Below are 20,925 nucleotides of genomic sequence, written 5' to 3' on the forward strand. Positions count from 1 at the left end.
AGACAAAATGATAATTTCGTTCCTATAACTTTATGCCCAGAGCTAAATTTTTCGAAAATGTTTATTTAATTTCAAATGGAATTTGTGGTTATTGTTCGAAGCAGTCGTTGATACTTTTTCGTAAATACTGCGCTGTACTAGAGACGAGTGAGTGGTGACGCGCCTCATTAATTGTTCATCGGGTTCAGCCTGTGTCGATTAATGAATTTTCCAACACAAACTCGGCGATGAAATACCAAATCTTAACCACTCGGCTAGCGATGACTTTAGGAAACTCCTCGATACTTACACCCCGACAAGTCATCGTCGAAGTTTTTACGCAATCTTCTGAACACCCTTGCAAACACTTGAGAAAGTGATTTAGAAACGTGTTTTTCGTTTTTCTTGATCGATTGTGAATGTTCCCGGTACCATAAATTTTTCTAGACTTCAATTTAGAGATAGAAACAGACTGAAAACTGTATATTTTTCAAATGAAAACTTCAAATAAAAGGAAATGAAAAGAAAACGCAATTTTTCACAGACGTGTTTCGTTCCAAATAATTTGAAAACGCCAAAGTACAAGGCGATTAGTCACGCATTTTGGTGATTTGCATATGGTGACTTTTTTCCTTTAAGACCGCCGTAAACTAGCAATATCTAAGCAATCGATGGTCGACCGGGCGACCGTCGATTGTTTGGTCGCCATCGACCATCGACTTGTCGGGGTGTAAGTATCGAAGAGTTTCCTAAAGTCATCGCTAGCTGAGTGGTTAAGATTTGGTATTTCATCGCCGAGTTTGTGTTGGAAAATTCATTCATCGACACAGGCTGAACCCGATGAACAATTAATGAGGTGCGTCACTCTACGCCATACCTTCGATAGAAAGCGGGTGATCCATTCCACGCTTCCCACAAGTTGGATTTTTCGGGCGACGATCGGCGATGCCCGGCGCATTTCAAAGTTTGCTAGAAATAAGCATGCGCCGTAGAAAACAAAGGAAGGCACGCGATCGTGCCGTGATCATTGTCACGGTTCGGCCAGATCTTCGATACGTTGGAATCATAAAACCGAAATCTATTTCGTGGATTTCATAGATGTAAGAATATAAATTATTTCATTTATTTTACTGAAATTTATAAATCTATCCGACCGTGACCATAAAAATTGTCTCTGACGTCACGTCGAAAGTGACGGCATTGCCTGGTTTGCAGCTGCTTTTAGACTGCAAACGTGCTTCTTAGCCACGTGACTGAAAGGTACTGTACATCGACCACAGATTTAGTCTTATCTGTTTTAATTACACGAGATACGTGTAACAAAGTGCGGATAGTGTGGGTAGCTTGAGTATTTGGTGTATCCATTCCCCTTTTAATTTGTTTCATTAGTAACGTTCTCCAAAAAGACTACGCCCTTTTTTCAATTAAAAATCCCAAGAAACCTTAAATACCTCTGAGATCGACGCAATATGCCAGTCTCAGTTCCCGGTCATTACACTCGCGATCACGTCACTTCGCCTGTGAAGTGTGGAGTAATGGCGACTAGAATCAATCCACTCTCGAAGATTGGTCTATACTGTACTCGAGCCAGATACACGCCTTAATTGTTTTAGTCACTCGGTCTAGACGTCGTGTGTGCTTTCGTTCTACCGAAGAATTGCGTACCGAGTACTGTACAACCCGACCTCGATGTTCCACCCTCGAAAAGAAATGGCGTTGAATTGAAATTTGACCGTACCATACCAGCATCTTGTATTTCAAGTTCGTCAGCATTTTTATTGCAAATGAAAACACATACAGTTTCGCTCACGTGTGCTTAAAAATAAAGTTATATCCTTAAATAATTGTATTGCTCGATGTTTAAAATTGTCCTATTAGATATTACTATCTCAAAAGTATATCTCATTAGCATTTATATGAAATTTATTTTAATAAATATACAGAGATGTTGCTTACACCTTACCTATAGCCAAATTCCTGGAACTTCTTCCATAACAACGGGCAATTATCAATGACAACTTTATCATTTTTTCTACAGAACGCAATTTCTTTCTCGTGATAACCACTTAGAAGAGGAATCAGATTAGGAAAAGTGTTATCTCCAACTTTGTTGTAGCCATACATTTCGATGGCATCCATATTGGTCTTCAAGTACTCCAAAGTGTTTGGCAGCTGCCTGTGCATATTCAAACGCGATACTGAATCTATTCCGATGATCATAACGCTATACAAGTCTTTCTTCTTTAATAATTGCTTAATCCTCGTGTTCCTCGCTTCTACCCATGGTTTATCGTGGATGAAGCTGTGGAATATTTTATAAATAATTGTTTTATTTTTCCTGCATTCTACTAACACAAACTCGTCGTTAACTGTTGTTTCCCTGGTGAAATTTACGCATCTCTTTTCATACCTAGAACAATAGAAGAAACAATATATTGGTGTTAAATTCACAGGATTTTTTTCGTAATTTTACAGTTGTGAATTACCTAATTTCGTTATCTCGCTTTGCTTCGTACGGCCGATAAAATGGTCTGTAGCAGCAATAAATGTTATTTTCTTGAAAAATTTCGTGAGATGTGTTCAGAAACAACCGATTTCCTCGAGTGAATGTGAATGAAGGATATTTTTTTGAACAATTTAATCTTTCTTGCACTTGTATGAAACGTTTGACTGTTTCGTCGTAGGGATCGAAATCGGGTATTTGGCATTCTTCAGAATAAACCAAGAAACCCGGTTCTGGAGCTTCGACGTAATTTTTATAAATTCTAATTGAACGTTTATAAAATATGGCATTCGTTCGGTAATAGAAACATAAAAAGACTGTAGTGGAAACAATTAGCAGAAAGTACAAACATGTTTTATTTTTCGCGGTAAACTTTTCTGTAAAAAATTAAAATTAATTAAACTATATTTTACTTCTTTATTTTATATACACATATGCAATACATAAATTTATTATTTTATATTTTCTGAAGTAACGCTTCTATATACAGTACTTGTTCGAAAAAACACTCAACCAATCTAGAATACTTCTACTTGCTCTTCTCTCCATCCGAGCTCTCTACTCCACCCATTTTCCATTTTCTATTCTCTTGACCCTCTCTCTCTACTCATCTCAATCACGTAAATAACGATTAAAACACCATTGGAATCTACAACCTCTATACCTGAACAAGAACAATCGCATTCGAGCTGTTGATTCTACTGAACGCAGTCGTTATTATTTATCATTGTTTATTGGACAATTTCATTTTACATTTTATAGATTATTAATTAAACGCGAATACGCATTATTATAAAACAATAGATTAAAGCAGGTAAACACTACACGATTTTTCTGGGAGACGGGTTTCTTGCCTGACAATATTTGAGGAGAGAGCGAACACTAGGCATTATTTTTTTCCAGCAACCAGTCACACGATAAAGCACTTCCTAATAAAAATGGCTGCCTCATCCAGAGACGACCCTGATTGACTGTTGGCGGCAACTAGTAATGTTTTCGGAACTTTCGGAAAACTAGCGACGGTCGACTTCCACGTCGGGCAACACTTTAATGACGTCAAAATGAGCCAACGGACGTCATTGGGCGGCAAAATCGTGTAGTGTTCGACCCGGTTAACACTAAATGAATAGGTTAGCTGCTCGTGGTTGGTGTTGCTGTGTTTGCTTTTCTGTTCCTATTCATTGTTTACGTGTTCGGGTTTTGTGTTATCGTTATACAGTACTCGTTTATGCTTTTATAATTATCCTTCAAAGTTTCCTGTGTGTCTCGTCTTCAAAGGACTAGACATACAGAAGCTCAAAGCTTCCATATAAAAATAGTAAATAAGTTGATTTTGCGATATTAATTGAAACTATAAATTTTAAGATGGTAAATTAAATCTTTCGAATTGTGTTTATCTAATAGCGCACGTCTTGCTGCCGTTATCAATTTTATTTCACAATATTGCTGCGTCATATTGTGAAAATAAACCGATAAGAGTAAGACGCATTCCGCTTTAGAAATCGCAGCTAAAACATCGATAGATTTAATTTTTTATTTTTATCTACATTCTGAATTCAACAGCTGCTGCAGCTTCTGTTAAACAATGAATTTTCAGTTAAATCGAGTGGTTGGTAGCTTACAATACCTTTCAATTGCATACAAATTATTACTTTTGGAGAATGAAGCTAGAGCTAACAGTAACAAGTGATCGCGGCGTAGATTTTTACTGCTAGGCTACGTCCTACGCGTCAACGCGCTTCCAAGCGGAGCGGACATACCGATTCGAGCAAATGTGCGCGTCCGGAGTAACCGCGTTTAGCGTGCAGCGACCACCATATGACGCTTCCACACGCGCTATTACATAAATATATTGCAAATTTGCTTGGCAGCCAAGCAAATTTGATAGCCGCTTCCAAAGAAAAAAATGGCTGATTTTGTAGATAAATAAATTGTGTATATATGTTGTTTGTACTTTAATTAATAAGCTTTTACGTAATTTAATAAATTTCTGATTTTGTATAAATGTGACATTTTAAAAATTACTTTTTTAAACTTGTATAAAGAATCTTCAGAGAATAATTTGTTGTGTATCTAGTTAGTGATAACATTTACCTTTCAAATTTACCGTTTTAATGCTTGTTGTATTTTCCATAGTGGCATTCGACCGAGTCTTCTGGCCGCCATCTTATAAACAACACGCGTCCACTCTGGACAGAAGTCGCTGGCGAGTTGGAAGCGCCTACAAAGATTCTTTTCGCCCGGGTCGCTGGATGCTGCCCCGTGGGACGTAGACTTAGCCTGTGCATTAACAACATAAGGCGCGCCTCTACATTTACTTTTGCCTGCGTGCTGCTTACGAAACGCAGATGAATTCCCTATTCAACACCTTAAGACCTTAAGTAATAGCACTGCTATAGATGTTCGGCAGAATATGCTCAACTGTTTCGGAATAGTTGTCCGCTTAAGTTTATCAGATGCAAACTTGCGAATGGAGGACAAATTCCTCGTAAAGGAAGTCATTACGAATTTTTCCAAATAGACAGCGTTTTTCGAGTCAACAGGAAAAGATCGTTCTCTCTATAATAACTTAATCGAACTGCAATTTGAAAAAATAATTGACCTATAAGTTACCACTATTGTTTGTCCGTACGTCTGTCTGTCTTTCCCTAATTTCGAAAAGTAAGTCAGAAAGGCGAAAGAGGAGACCGGATATGGAAACCCCGATATACGAACGTCTGATGCAAACCAAAAGTCACGTTATTTCAATTCAAATATTTTCTCCCGAAAGACGTTTGATAGATGGCCTTTTCTTAGGGCGTGTGTGTGTCACTATCTTATAATTTACGCTTAGCTATCTTCTTTGTGTTTTATCACGTTCACAACGTGATAAAACACAAAGAAGATAGCTAAACTGTTGAAATGTGTCTTTCTACAAAATAAACGACACAAATTTCGTCATTATCGTTTACGTCCATGAGCCATTTGTGTCGAGCCATTTGCTCCTTTTAAAGAAAGAGGAACTCGTATATATTTGTGTAACTAGAATTCTTAAAACACATTACACTCGCTGATACAGTAAATATTTAACTTACGTTGTTAAAGAAGAATATAATAACTTCATTTACGTGCATTTGAACTACCTGATAGGGTTTAATTTGTCGAAATACTGACATAAGAAGGCAGATACTTTGTGTTTCATTTCAATAGATTGTGACGCGCCTTAAAAGCCGCCATTAGACAATACAAATAATATCCGAAAAATCGAACGAATTGTTTGGTTTTAGGATATGATTTGCCGTACAGTCAAAATTACGCATTCTAAACTGTGGATGCGTATTTGTTTAAATGTAGATACTTGTTTTTACTATTTTTCTGGAATTGTTTGCTGGAAAATTATACCAGTCATAAAAAGTCAGTTGTATATCCTTATATCTAAAAGGCCCATTCAGTATTTGTATATTTATATAAGGGGTGATTGGAAAGTAACTAGGCATTGAGAAATTGTTATACGGTCAGTTCTAAATTTCGGTACGCTTCCTCCTTTGTCTACTCCGGAGAAAAATGTCAGAGGGCGCGAGGTGGCACTGCTTGGAAGTCTTTCACGAGATGAAGTCCGAAGAAAACCTCGAACACTGGAAAAATTTGAAGCACGGATCGGGACGTTAACATTAACGTCCCACACGAATTTCTATAAAAGTCTGCGATCTGTGGCTTCCGATCCCGGTGGTTTGAGGAAGTTGGTGGATAGCGCCGGTACCTACGTTGAATTTAAAGTATGCATCGGTATTTTCATTTAGTGAGGTCAGATAAATTTAACCATTTTTGCATTAGAAATATAGAAACTACAACGATTTCTCAATGCCTAGTTATTTTCTACTTTCTTTATACATACAGTATTTACAAATTAATTTACAAACACATACTATAGTAATAGTCTTAGGATATTATTTGGGTAGATTAGAACGATAACACGTCTTTAAAATTATACTCTACCTCGGGGATGGGCAACCCGCGACCCGCGTAAAATATGAATAAATATATCGATTTCCCAGCTTAAGGAAGTATGCAGCAAAAATTCAAATGTTATTTTCTACAACTTGTGCATGCGAATAGTTTTTCCACAAAGAATTTAGTAAAAATTAAAACAAAATCCAGCTAACAGACATCGAAACTAATTTAAAGCTAGCAGCGACTAATATTTAACCAAATATTTCCGATATGTTACGTTTACATCAGTTCCAAAAGTTAAATTAAATATGCCTATGCTAATTTATAATTATATGTGAATAAATAATTGCGATTTTTTCTTTTCTCTTGTATGCGGCCCGCGTCAGTTCAAACGTTTTGAAATGCGGCTCTTACGTAGAAAAAGATTGCCCATTCCTGCTCTACCTCATCTTTATACAGAGCCGCGAATGATTTCAGATAGTGTAGGCCTATATAACAGTAAAAAAGTTCCCTTTCAACTGCTATAGAGGAAACAAGTATGCTAAGTCGTAAGACTCTCATTTCGAAAGAAACGGGTCAGAGTACCTAATAAAAATAGCCAGCAATGCCATTGTAAAGCCTTAAAAGAGAATAAAATAAATAATTTTAGCCTTTATTGCGCTCTAAAATATCCAACAGAACCCTAGGCCTAGAACAGGCTTCAAAATACGACCTACCGGAAATGACGTAATATGGTAAAGAGGTTTAGCGCCATTCTGGCGTTTACTATTTGCTCTAAGGCAGGTTTTTCGATAATGAATGGGACGATCTGATCAAATTCACTTAGTTTTTTTTATTGTTAAGCGAATGGCGATAAAGTTTCACCTTGATCTGTCTAATCGTATCAAATACTTTTTATGATAAGAAGCGGCCGCGATACCTTAACGAACAAGATACAAAACACAGATAATTATACAAAATTAAATTTAAAAGTATGATTTCGTTATAATGTTAAGTAATATTTAGACGTAACTCCCGTCATAAATTACATTATCGGAACGAGTAATTACTTATTGCGACATCGTCCAATGCCGGACCGAAATTTTTTTATTACATTTTAATTAAAAACTCACTTGACTTCCGATCCAGACCGGAAGTTCTTATATAGGTAATTGGGATCTGCGGACCCCGAGCCTTCCATGTCTGGTCTCGATTTTCATCTATCTAACTCCGTTCTCGAGATTAAGGACAGACGAACGAACGACTGTAGGAATCTACAGGTCTGCATTTTAAAAGCTGCAGCCCAGTAACAATAGAAGTTTATGCGAAATTCAGTTTTATCGTAGCAAGGAGTGGGGACTTTTTATTAACGCTTATCCTAAATATGCAAATTAAATTAGACTATACCCAGAGCCGGATTTCAGGCGATTGGAGCGATGTTACAAAAATAAATATCTAAGTATATTATTATTAAAAATAAAACAACATATTTCAATATGTAAATTAACTGTTAAATAAATTTTGTTATTTAAAGTTTGAGGGGCCCAGCAAAAAAAAATTAATCGGGCCTCGCACCTATTGGATCCGGTGCTGAGTCTATACCATTAAATAGCGATGTTGAGGCCGAAGTTTTAAACGCGAAAACGTGTACGTCGGAAGTTTGACAATGGCGTTTGGAATGTCGAGCACGATTCCACTGACTTTCCAAACGCCATTGTCAAACTTCCGACGTACACGTTTTTGCGTTTAAAACTTCGGCCTCAACATCGCTATTATTAAAATTACCTACAGTATGTACGGCTAATTGTAATCGCTGTGCGGCTAGCCTATAGAGATAACAATAATCGAGTGCATTGAAGGATAATTTAAAACGTTTCGAGTTAAATTTAATAATTAGTTTAGAATTTTATTAATTATAATAATAATATTTTCAGCGTTATTTGCAGATTGTTTTGGCAATATTTTCTTTTTGTGAATGAAATTCCTCCATAAACAGCCCGAAACACATCTTTCCGTATGCCACGACGAAGGACTCGCGAAACTACTCGCAACTGAACATTCGTCAAAAGTCAGACTATTATCATCGGATAATCTTACTTACCATTGTTGACATCGATTAACCTGGCCGGTGTTCCTAATAGTGTTCGTGATTAATCTATGACAACAGTTAATGAGTATGACGTTGCCGGCTCAGATGTTCCTTCCATATCTTTCCTTTAAGCAATTAGATCATGTATACATTGATTCGCCAACTGTCGTTCCTTTATACTGGACTATATCGTCCCAGCATGCATCTACAGTCATACCCGTATTTAAATTAATTACATTTGCATAATTTTTAATACAGAAATGTTCAAGGATTCGTCTTTTTAACCAATTTTTAGCCTCGTATAAAATTTCAACATTATTTGTATTAATTTTACAATTAAAACTATTATAGTGCTGGTACCGTGGTGATTCTTGTCTTTTTAAACGGACTGCCGCCTAGTGTTCCTTTAACCTTTTATTCCAATCTTCTTCCTGTTTCTCCTATGTAACGGGCGAGGACACGTATATACTATTTTTGTAAATGTCTCCCCAACTTCTAATTGCTTTCCCATTATGCTTCGATCTTCTTTATTTATAATTATATCCATTAACCTATTTTTTTGTTTGATGCTGCAGACTATCATCTACTTCCAAAGTTCTGGTATATATTTTACTTTCGTAACAAGCTAGACCTATGCCCTTAAATTAGACATCGCTTGACTGATGTATTCGCAGGCAGAAATATTACTATATCTTTTAATGTCATTAACACGTGAATGTGTTGCATACTTGTCTACCTACAGAACAATCTTGTGTAAATTTAAGTGCCTTACTGTCCTTAATCGTACTTTATTTTAAAAAATTGTCTACGTGGACTTATCGGTGTATTGGTTATCGACACAAGGAGGCGTTCATAATCAGAAATATCAAAAAATCTTTATTTTACCACCTGTAGTAGTTTTAAACTAAACAACAATCTTCTGTTTCAAGTTTATATCGTCTTGCTAAAAGCGTCAGTTGCCCTTCAGGCATGTATTTAAGAAATCCACATGTGAATATTCCATACTCTTAAAACATGTGGGAGTTTTACTTTTTTCATACATAAAGACTCGCGTGTTAGCACACCAAAGAACCGTAATGCGATTTAAATCTTTCAGCGCTTTCGACTATAAGCGAACAGGTACGATCAGGCATTTCACGAAACTAGTGTCCTTTTGTCTGTACTTTAAATATTCCTCGGAGAATATTCGCCAACCATTTTGGTCCTTCCGTCTTTATCTTTTTTTCTAGACAAATGTTTTCACTCTTTTATTACGCTAAGAGACAGAGTACAATATTATGCATTAAACAGTAAATGGGATTACAGTCTTCAACAACAGCGAACGGCTAGTGTAAAAATGACGTAGCGAGTGCCAGAAATCCAAGTTTAGACTACAGGATTGAGGCAAAGATTAAAACGAATGTTTGGCTTAAGATTAAATATCCTACACGATTGGACGATTCTTTATATTTTTGTATGCAAAATAAATTTAACGCTACATTTACACTTTACACTTTCTATACGTAAAGTTATATATAAATACTTTATCAAATGTTTTTCCAATGAAAAACATCCTTTTCCTGCTCATTTTCCTGTTATTTTCGTAAGATATACATTTATCTATATAATTCAATGCATATTAAACAATTTTGATATTCTTACACATAAAAATGACTAAACTTTAATAAAAAAGTTTACCTTAATTCTAAAAATTGACCAATGGAAATTGGCCCTACTTCGTAAAATCGCCTATCTTAATAAACTCGAACTATTCTTTTGTTTTTATAAGTAGTTTACTCTGTATTCTTTGAATTTGAAATGAATTTTTTAAACTAATTTAATTATGCTGTAATTGAATTCCGTGTTTCTCCGCTACATGACTAACTAATGCTGTAAGGAAACTGATCGAAATGCCTAAGTTTCATCACGATTGTTGCATTTGTTTTACTGTCCAGTCAATTACGACTTAACTTTAAAATCTTAAATAATCAAATTTACCATGTCTTACGTCAATCATTTTCTTAAGTAATGATTTTAGTATTATTAAATAAATTCTATTATTAACTACATCACTTATTAACGAATAAACATGGCCGATGAAATTTTAAATGAATTAATTTAAAAAATAATCATTCTATTGTCTACAATTAAATACATTTATTTTCTTTCGTGTTATTTTAATTGTAATTAATTTATTAAACGCAATTAAGTTTAATTGAGTAATTGATAACAACCAGAAACGGAACAATTTTTTATTTATTGTTATAAATTTGTAAATTTCAATAAATCGATAAAATTTTAAAACCGTTAATGGTAATTAGAAAAAATGACATTTATTGTAGTTGTATTAAATAAAATTTAAAACTTTAAATTTAATTAAATTCAAAAATATTAACTAAAATAATGCAAATGTTAACAAATTGAACATAATTAAAATTATAAATATATAAAATTATTTCGAGACGTCAAATACAATTAACTACATAAACAAATAAAAGTTTTAAATAAAATTGATTAAATTAAGCAAGATTATTCTCAATAAAATTTATGAATTACACAAGATCGAGGTTGTGTGTTACTTTTTAAACTATAAATGCGCGAATCGACGTTGCTTTTAAGGAAGTTTCCTAATCTTTAACGCAAAAAGGGGGAGCAAACATAAAAATTAAACATCCGGATAGAGAGTATTAAAGTAACACATCCTTTTTTCGGATCAAAATCGGCTACTTACTTATCATTGTTGACATCGATTGACCTCGCCGATGTTCCTAATAGTGTTCATAATTAACCTATGACAGCGGTTAATGAGTATGACGTTGCCGACTCGGATACTTCCATATCTTCCCTTTAAGCAATTAGAAGCTGTTGCGTTTTATCTTCTAATTTAATCAGTTGTCCTAGCGACCTGTAACTGTTCCGATATCGAATGAAAGGGAAACATGAGGGATGTCTGATAATTGGAATAGAATATGTAGTCATATTCTTCTAGGAACGATTTAAATCGTCTTCTATAAATAAGTTGGAACATTAAGGAATCAAAATCAATTTTTAATCGTGTTAAAATTGATTGTACGCTTTAAATGTTTAAATAATATAATTTAAAACGATGGTGGGCTTTTTAGCGTAGAAATTTAGTCGCATTTTCAGTTTATAGAAGTCTGTTTATGTGTAGGATCATCTATACGTTTATCAGGCTCGTGCGCATCGCGTAGGATAGTTAATCTCCTGGTTCCTGCGCATTATATCGTATGAACTATAGTCTTATAGGAGGTTTTATATGTTTTTTAGGTCGCGCGCTTCAATCGAACCGAATAGAACTGCACGATTAGTTTAGCCACGATTTGTGTACATTTTTACAGAATTTTATACGAGGAATTCTAAGCGTGTATTATGGCAAGAAAGTTCCGAGGCATAGGCGTAGCAGGAGCAGCTGCAGCAATATTTTTAAGTGAACGTAATACGAATTTAGTAGAAGAGTGTGCTGTAGTCTAAAAGTTTAAAAGATGAAAATTATACGAAAATCAAAAGTAAATTCGGTTACTTTATCGCTTCTATCAACTATCACGGTCGTATTTTGTATAAATGAAGTATAATGAATTTTTTAACAGGTAAAATCGATTACGGTTCTTAGAAATTTAAATTTTAAAGTTAAATTTAATGCCAAAAATAAATGTTGGTAGGGAGATTCTCCTCTACTTATAATTTTTTCAACATTATAAGATTAATTATGCCATATAAAAGTACAAAAAACGATAAAGATAACTTATCTAAAACGAATATCTTTCGTCTGGTCGAAGAGTGCCATTTATTTCTCTTCGTTTAAACAATAGACGAATTATAAATAGTAATTTTTCAAATATTCCAGATATAAATAATTAATGATACCTGCATTTAAATCGCGCATCCGCATAATTTATTGTTTAGAGTTACGACTACTTCCGAGTGCCCGCTTAAAAATCACTTAATTAGAACGCAAACTCAAAGTGAATTCTAATTGATTTATATAAACTAATTGAAGAATTAGTTTTTCTTTGCATATTTTGAACATTTATCGGGGTAATCTGTCCCGGACAAGTCAAGCCCCATCCCCCGGCATTGCCCGCTTTGTCGTGGAACTCGAAACACGCCCTCTTAATGTTCGCGGGGCGAAAAAAGGGACCGAGTGGATAAACCACCGAAAATTGCTAATTGATCGCGGGTTCGTACTTCACTAACGGACTGGTCACGTGGCGTTTTCGGGTAAATGTGACTAATTTCCCGTAGAAATTAGAGACATCTGCGGACAATCTGCAAAGAGGATGTCTCCCTTTCGGGGCATCTTTTCCGTCCGTGTGCTTTGGTGCCTTGTCTATCATTACAAATACGCACGGCTCCAAAAATATCAATATTTTTCTAAAAATTGACAATTATCATCATAATAAATATGGAAAATCACAACAATAATAATAAATTTGAAACTTTAGCATAAACTTCGATGAGAAAATAGCCTTAATGTACGTATGAGGCATTTTTCACGCTATCCATACTTACCTACCGTATTTTACGGACTATAAGACGCACCTGAATTTTGGAGGCAATTTTTCAAAGAAAAAAGTGCGTCTTATAGTCCGTAAAATACGATACATGCGAAATTAGTTGCTAAGAATAGCGCTTACTCAATTTATAAAGTATTCCTTTATTGGGTTACATCAATTGTCTTTTACAATTAATTGAAACTTGAAAATTACAGTCAAAATTACACGAATCCATAAATTATATTTGTAGTATACGAGAAGAAAAACTTTAATTAAATTATCAAATTTCATAAGAAATTCAAATTATGTCATTTAATCTAAGGAAAATTACAATATATTTTTATAATAAACGAGGGCATTTATTCTTAGAAATGTAGAATAACTTTTTATTTTTATTTTTTGTCTTTAATCAATTCAATTGTTCTTATTTATTTATAATTGGAAAATCTGAACTTTATATATATATGTGTATGTGTGTGTGTGTGTGTGTGTGTTTCTGATGTTACATTAAGTTAAGACCGACTTTACACCAGATATTACAATTTCTTCAGCTTAATATCTTATTTATTTACTAGATCAAAATTATTTTTAAACGGTAAAATTATTTATTTACAATTGAATTATTGTAGTTTAAAACCTGGAAAAGACAGAACTGGTCGGGACCATCTTGCTTTTTTTTTATTTCACGGGTTTTCTTCCATTCATAGGATATTGTAAAGATTTAAATGCGGATGAGTAAAAGTTTTCTTTGTAATAAAACAATCTAAAGTTGTTCAGTTGTATTTGGTTTTAATTTCTTCGCTGTAATAAAACAGAGAGAAAGTATGGCGATTGGTCAAACATTGATCCTCGAGATATTTACATTTTTTTACGTTACGAGACCTTGAAACGTCGAGAAATGCAAAACAGTCGGGGTTTTATTCCGTACGTATTGATGTTAGTGCGCGTGTGGAGGGAGCATGATTTTTAACCCACTTTGAAGCGAAATAACTCCTGTGCCTTTAATCGAAAATTTCTGAAATTCTGCAGGGATATTTGAGGAGAAATATTTCTATAAGCTTTCAGGAAATTCGAACCAATGGTTCGGGAGATATTGCCCCACTTCCTTAACATCCCCGAACCAATTTGAAGACTTATAAAGGTAATGATAGCATTTCTTAAAGATAAAAACAAATAAAGAATACCAGAAATGCCCTTCAGCAACGTCTCCAACTTTATCATTATTATTATTATTATTATTTACTTTTTCTTTCAGTTTTATACTCGGTTGATACCAGTTGCTGTGTACTATGCCGGACCAGAGTCAAGGCATAGCAACCTAAACAAGACGAAAAACTAAATAAGTGTCGTGTGTGTGTGTGTGTGTGTGTGTGTGTGTGTGTGTGTGTGTGTGTGTGTGTGTGTATTCAAGAATTTCCTCACAATATGACATGTATTCAATATAGTGGCCTTCTGTAGTGTGATGTGTATTTTTATTCGACAGTAATGTTTCCTATCCATCCTCCACAGATGCCTTATTTTCTGTGCGAGTTCTGTATACTTGCTGATTGTTTCAGTGCAGGTGTTTTCTACATTGTGAGTGTTTGGAATGGATACGTCTATAATGTATGTGATTTTATTTTGTTTGTCAATGAATATGATGTCTGGTCTGTTGCGGTAAATTGTTTTATCTGTAATTATGGCTCTGTCGTAGTACATTTTGTGGGTGTTGTTTTCCAATACTGTCTGTGGAATGTATTTGTAGTGTGGATGTCTACTAATTTGTGTTTCTTTGCAAGCTCTTGGTGTATTATATTTGCTACTTGATTATGTCTGTGTAAATAATCTGTCTGTGCCAATAGCTTGCAACCAGAAGTGATGTGTTGTATAGTTTCTGGCATGATGTGACATTTTCTCCATGTGTCATTTGTGAGTGCTGTATCTTTCAGTATGTGTTTTCTGTAGTTTTTAGTACTTACGACCTGATCCTATATGGCAATCACAAACCCTTCCGTCTCCCCAAAGAGGCATCCCCGAGCTAACCAGCCGTTTGAAGCAGTTTTGTCGACAAAATCCTGGGCAAGGTCGTAGAGTTGCCTGCCATGGAGTGCCTTTCGAACCCACGATTGCTTAATGGTGTTTATGCTTTTTATTTGTGTTGCGTCCGTATGATGTGAGTGTAAGTTTAATGGTGTGTTATTTGAGTCTGCTAGAGTTACTGCTTTACGTAACTGTGGTGTTTCTTGCTTTTTGTAGAAAAACTCTCGCAGTGACTGTATTTGTTTGTAGTGAAGGTTAACTATGTCAATCAGGCCACGTCCACCATCTTTACGTGGAAGGGTTAATCTTTCTATGTAGGATTTAGGATGATGTTGTTTATGCTTAGTAAGTTTTGTTCTTGTTTTCCTTTGTAGTTGCTCGACATTTGTGCGAGTCCAATGTATAACTCTGAAAGAATATGTTAGTACTGGGATGACATACGTGTTTATTGCCTGAACAGTGTGTTTTGTATTTAACTGTGTTCTGAGAATAACATTTAATCTACTTTGGCATTCTATAATTAAACTTTGCTTTACCTGTGCATGTTCTGTTAGTTTGGCCTGTTGGAATCCTAAATACTTGTAGAACTCGTCCTCTTCCTTGGATTCAGTAACGTCCCCATTTTCAAGTGCAAAATTTTTTTTCTTCAGGATTCCTTTTTCTATGTGAAGTGTTTTGCATTTGTTTAGGCCAAATTCCATTTGTATGTCTTTAGAGTTTATTTATTATTGTTATTAATAAATAAATACAGTAGAGAACCGAAAATCGGAATCAATTGGGGACTGGGGTTGTTCAGATTAGTGATTTGTTCCGATTACGGTTTATGTACGAAAAAATACATTAACCTGTCCGATGTTCAAATTTTTCTCCGTTGCGTGTCGCTTCCTGTTGAATTTTTCTCCGTTGCGTGTCGCTTCGTGTTGAATTTTCGTCGATTTTAAGCCTAACGAAAATTTTTATAATAATAATCGAGGCTATTGTATCGTTAAAAATTATTTCTGCATTTTGTACAAACAAAATAAATATATTGAAGAATATAAAAACATGAAAATTATACTTTAGAAGTAAATTTAGTATCAAAAACATTCGATTCGGCAAGACACAGTCCGACTGAAAATCGTTCCGATTACCGGGGTTCCGATTTACGAGTCTCTACTGTAAATTGATTAATTAATTAATTTATTTAGAACCCTGTGGTCATCAACCTTTTTCAAGTGTGTAAACAAAATACAAATACACCATAACAAACTTACAAGAGTTATTTAAAGTAAATTTTAAGTCGTTATAAAAATAATTCGGTTAATGTGTACCTAGGTAGCCAAGATGGCGGACCTTCCGGTAATCTCGATCCAGGTAACTTAGTGACGTCAAGATGGCGGCCATCTTGACTGCGATTTACGATGGAGCACATGTGATCACGTGATTCGCTCCGCGATTTATTAAATACTAAATCCCGATTTTAGAATTTAAGGATTTTGTTAAAATAATTACTATTTCGAAATATTAAAAAAATAAATAAAAATAAACGATAATTATATAATGTTATTACTTACGTCATTGTGCATGCTGCTGTTCCTCTCTTTTTTTCCGACGCTTGGTTTGGACAGGAATTGATACCATTTGACTATTTGTCTTTCTGTTCTTCTTTCTTTCGTTCTTACTTTTATCGTTATCATCATCAGTAATATTGCATTCCTTTCTTTTCTTCGACCACCTTTTTTACTTTTTTCTGAATATTAGAAACTGGGGCTGCAGGGACTGTCTTGGGTTCTTTTTTTAGCGTGATTTCGGAACGATCGTTTACTTGACAGATTAAACAGCTCTCGTCTTCTCGACGTATTCCCCCTACAACCCATTTCGTACTTTTTAGTTTGCGGCCTTTTTCATATTTTCGTTTACATATGACAGTCTCGTCGATTTCGACGGTTTTCTTCGGACCTCCGATTTTAAACGACGTCATATTGTGCAGAGCAACTAGCGTAATAAAACGTATATGGTTGGACCGGTCGACGGCACCCTTATTCGAAATGCCTACGGCGATACCCGAGGTGGTCGAAGAGCATTTCAATGCAATGTAATGCCATATAAAAGAAAAGATTTTACTTCACGATATTTTTCCACGTTTACCTTTAAAGGTTCCATCGAATGCCGAACTATTTCTTCGACATTTTTTGCATCTCGTCACACACGAATCTCGGTCGTGTCGATAAAAAATTTGGCACGAATTCGAACAATTCTTACAAACACTTCCTCAATATGCTGTTATCCTAGACTCACCGCAAATTTAAAACCTTTATCGATTCTGGGGTCCGTACCTAATTCGGAAAATTCCGATTCGAGCACTCGATAGAAATCATGGGCGGTGCGCGCTGCCCAAAACTCTTGGGAAGAAATATCGAAAGAACTCATAACTAACCAATTAATATTAAACGAAAAACTTCGAAAAGAAAAAAAAAAATTACGTCTAAAGTCAAAAATCACTCCAATCGACACAATTATCACACCTATTACCACTTTCCGCCGATAACTCTACACGAAATGCGTCGTTACTATTAATTTGCATATCACAACGCGATAGTCCGCAGCTCCTCCGTCTTGATGTCACTAAGTAACCTGGATCGAGATTACCGGAAGGTCGGCCATCTTGGCTACCTAGGTACACATTAACCAATAATTCTTGTTCTTTAGCTCTTCAAAGCGTTTATAGAATAGATTATAACGATTCAAAAGGAAACTAAAACTAACTGTGAAGACGAAGAAAAAGTTCGATAGCGCTTAGTGCAGGGGTGTATACCACTATCTGGCACGCGGACTCATAAAGGTTCGCCACCTCTGACTAAATGGAAAACAGTAGCGACAAGTGAAAACCTATATTCGATTTAAAGGTTTGGCACCGTCGTCTTCTCTAGTTTGGCAGCCCGCAGTTTCTTCAAGGTTTACGTAATCAATTTCTGTTCAGGAAATACGCAAGCAGAAAAGTAAATGCTGAAAATACCGAGGCAAAAGAAAATAGAAGACAGCCAAATTCTCCAACGAAAAAATAATTTATTTCCCGATGGCTGGCGTTGCACGGATGCCGAAACACACAACACAATTGCGAGGTTGAGGCCGAAGTTCTAAACTCGAAAACGTGTACGTCGGACTTTCAGTGCCGCCTTTCTGCGAGCCTAGAAGTTTGACAATGGCGTTTGGAATGTCGAGCATGATTCCACCGACTTTCCAACCGCCATTGTCAAACTTCTAGGCTTACAGGAAAGCGGCGCCGAACGACCGACGTACACGTTTTCGCGTTTAAAACTTCGGCTTCAACCTGGCTATTAATTTCCGTACTGTCTTGTGTTGGGTTGCAAAAGCACGATTTTTCCAATTCATTGGGCAAGTCACAGGTTCCGACTTTCGGGAAACATTTCTTAGATTAATGTAATTGTGTTCACTGAAAAATATTTCGAGTCTGGAAAGTTTGCTCTCACTGGGTTTCCGGCTTTCGTACGATTGCTCACAGACTGATGATATTAATTTTATTTATATATTTTTAATGATAGGCAGTCAGGCAGTTATAAAGAATCCATTATCTTAATTCAAAAACTCATCGAATATGACAAAGTAACAAAATTTTTTTGCCGATTGTTTAAACAGGAATTTTCTTTATAAAAAATGAAGCAATGAAAGAAATCGCGCGAAGCATCAAAAATTGACAATTTGGCGCACTGCATAAATCACTAGCGTTGTAACAAAAGAATTTTGAAAGTTATATAAATAAATTTAACAATGGCTGACTTGAAATTGAAGAAAGAAATGCCAGTGATTTAAGTTGTGTGACCACTAACAAAACGATTAAAAGTTAAATGTTTCGAGCGCCATTAACAAGTTGGTTACGTGGAATTTCCGGATTTTCTTCACGTGTCTAAAAACTAAATATGTGCCAATTTTCTTTGGAATCGTTCTCCCGGAAGGCATTCTCCTCGATAGATTGCCTAGGTAAAGCGTCGCTGTATCCAATCGATCCAATCCGCTATTCGTTTTAATATAATTCAGAATAATTAGAAAATTCACAAACGTACTGCGGGACCGGCTAAAATTTCTATAGAACTTGGATTTAGTTTAGTTTAGTAAAGTTACGACAACCAGCGCCGTAACTAAGTGGGTGCAACAGATGAACCCGCACAGGGTCTACTTAGAAGGGGGACCCAAAATGCATGTATTTGTTTAGTATTTTTCCAGACCTAATTAATTAAGGGGCCGAAATGCAAATCTTGCACAAGGCGCAGGAATGGCTAGTTACGGCACAGACGACAACGCACCTCTTGGACGATCTGCCTAGGGGAAATGCCTTCCGGGAGGTATTTTTAAGGGTTGTTCTGGCGTTACGGACGTGGAGAAAATCCAGAATACTCCACGTGACCAATCCATCCCGGCCAGGCGCTAACCCACGACCGAACTTCCAGTGTTGGGAGAACGGAACTTCTTGGCCACTGGTGGGCCTTATAGAACTTAGGGCAAATGGAACTGGCCAGGGCCCCCACAAGGAAAAGTCAACTGTGTAAGTTTCTACTTAAACCGAATGTTCCATTCAGCCTACTTTTATACTGCAAATAAATACGTACTATAATTGGCCAGATGTAAGTTTGACCCGGCCGCCTGGGAGATGTATAAAAATTGTAACATCGATTGCCGTCGCGCGTCGCTTTTCTCAATTGACGTGTTGCAAAATTTTAAGTCTGCTTTTTAAAAGGAAATTACACGCGATATTATAGCTCAATGGAGCGTAAGCGAGAGTAAAAAAATTTCAAAACTATTACACTTACTAATCAACAGATGGCGTTACGGTGCTGGACGTAAGAAAACATTCCTTTTCTCTGCCGTGGAATAATAAAGTATCGTGATTGGTAGGCGACGTTGTAATATAGAATTTTTATCAGTGCGACGTTTAGTATTCCTTCTTGTGTCTTCTCGTATGACGCCACGGATATTAGTACGGTATTTGTTATTGCTTTCATTGTTGTTTTATGGAAGATTAGTTACCGTTATCTCGGCAGTAAGACGAGGTATAAATTTTCGTCCAAGTTTTATAGTTTTAGCATATATCTGTCCTATAAGACGACCCCCAAATTATCAACGGCTTACGAATTTAGTTTAGATCGGTGATCGTCATCTGGATAATAACACGGTACAGCGTATACGGAATTACGAACAAATTTATTTTCTTGCATCTGGCAGCACTGCCTCGCGATTGTGGCAAACATTGGCACCGACTCGACATTCGGGTAATGACCTTGACTATTCACAAAAACGTCGCATGGGCTATTCTATTTTGTACTCTCTATTAGTAAATAATCACGGTTTGTCCGTTTTACTATAATGGTTTTAATTTATATAAATTTCAATCTATTTTATTTATTTATTTTCTGTCTGTCCTATAAGACGACCTCATTTTTATGATTCAACTATCGTCTTATATGCCAAGATATACGGTATATCATTTAATGGATTTCATCATACGAAAACATCAACGCAGAATACTAGTTTATTATATATCAAAAAATCAAAAACAATCGAAAGATAAATAAAACTTATCCCGTAAATAAAGTAATACTAAAACAGTATATCGTACAGACGAATAATTATTTATCTCATCACCGCGCTTAATGTTCTGTTTTAATGCGTAGTTTAGAATAAAGTTTACACAATTTCTAAGTGATAATCAAATATAATTAATTGTTTTAATTGTTTACACTCATACAGGAATGTAATTAAGAAAATAATTAGAATTTTTTAAATGTTAATTGTTTCATATATTCTAACAGACTGACCGACAAACCGATTTAGTTCAGAAGCCTTCGAAACATCGGAAATAATAATTACTCTTCTTAACACTAGATGGCGGTATCGACGCACCTTCCCCGAACAGTTAAAAATAACCTATAAAGCGCATT

General features: G+C 35.5%; 1 pseudogene; it reads right to left on the bottom strand.

Annotated features, from left to right (window-relative positions):
• The window catches only part of LOC136974602 (uncharacterized), a 33,110-nt pseudogene extending 24,499 nt beyond the window's left edge, over window positions 1-8,611 (bottom strand).
• Window positions 8,612-20,925: the final 12,314 nt, after the last annotated feature.

This window comes from Centruroides vittatus, unplaced genomic scaffold (genome assembly GCF_030686945.1).
Source record: "Centruroides vittatus isolate TY-2023 unplaced genomic scaffold, ASM3068694v2 contig_351, whole genome shotgun sequence".
Taxonomy (NCBI): Eukaryota; Metazoa; Arthropoda; class Arachnida; order Scorpiones; family Buthidae; genus Centruroides; species Centruroides vittatus.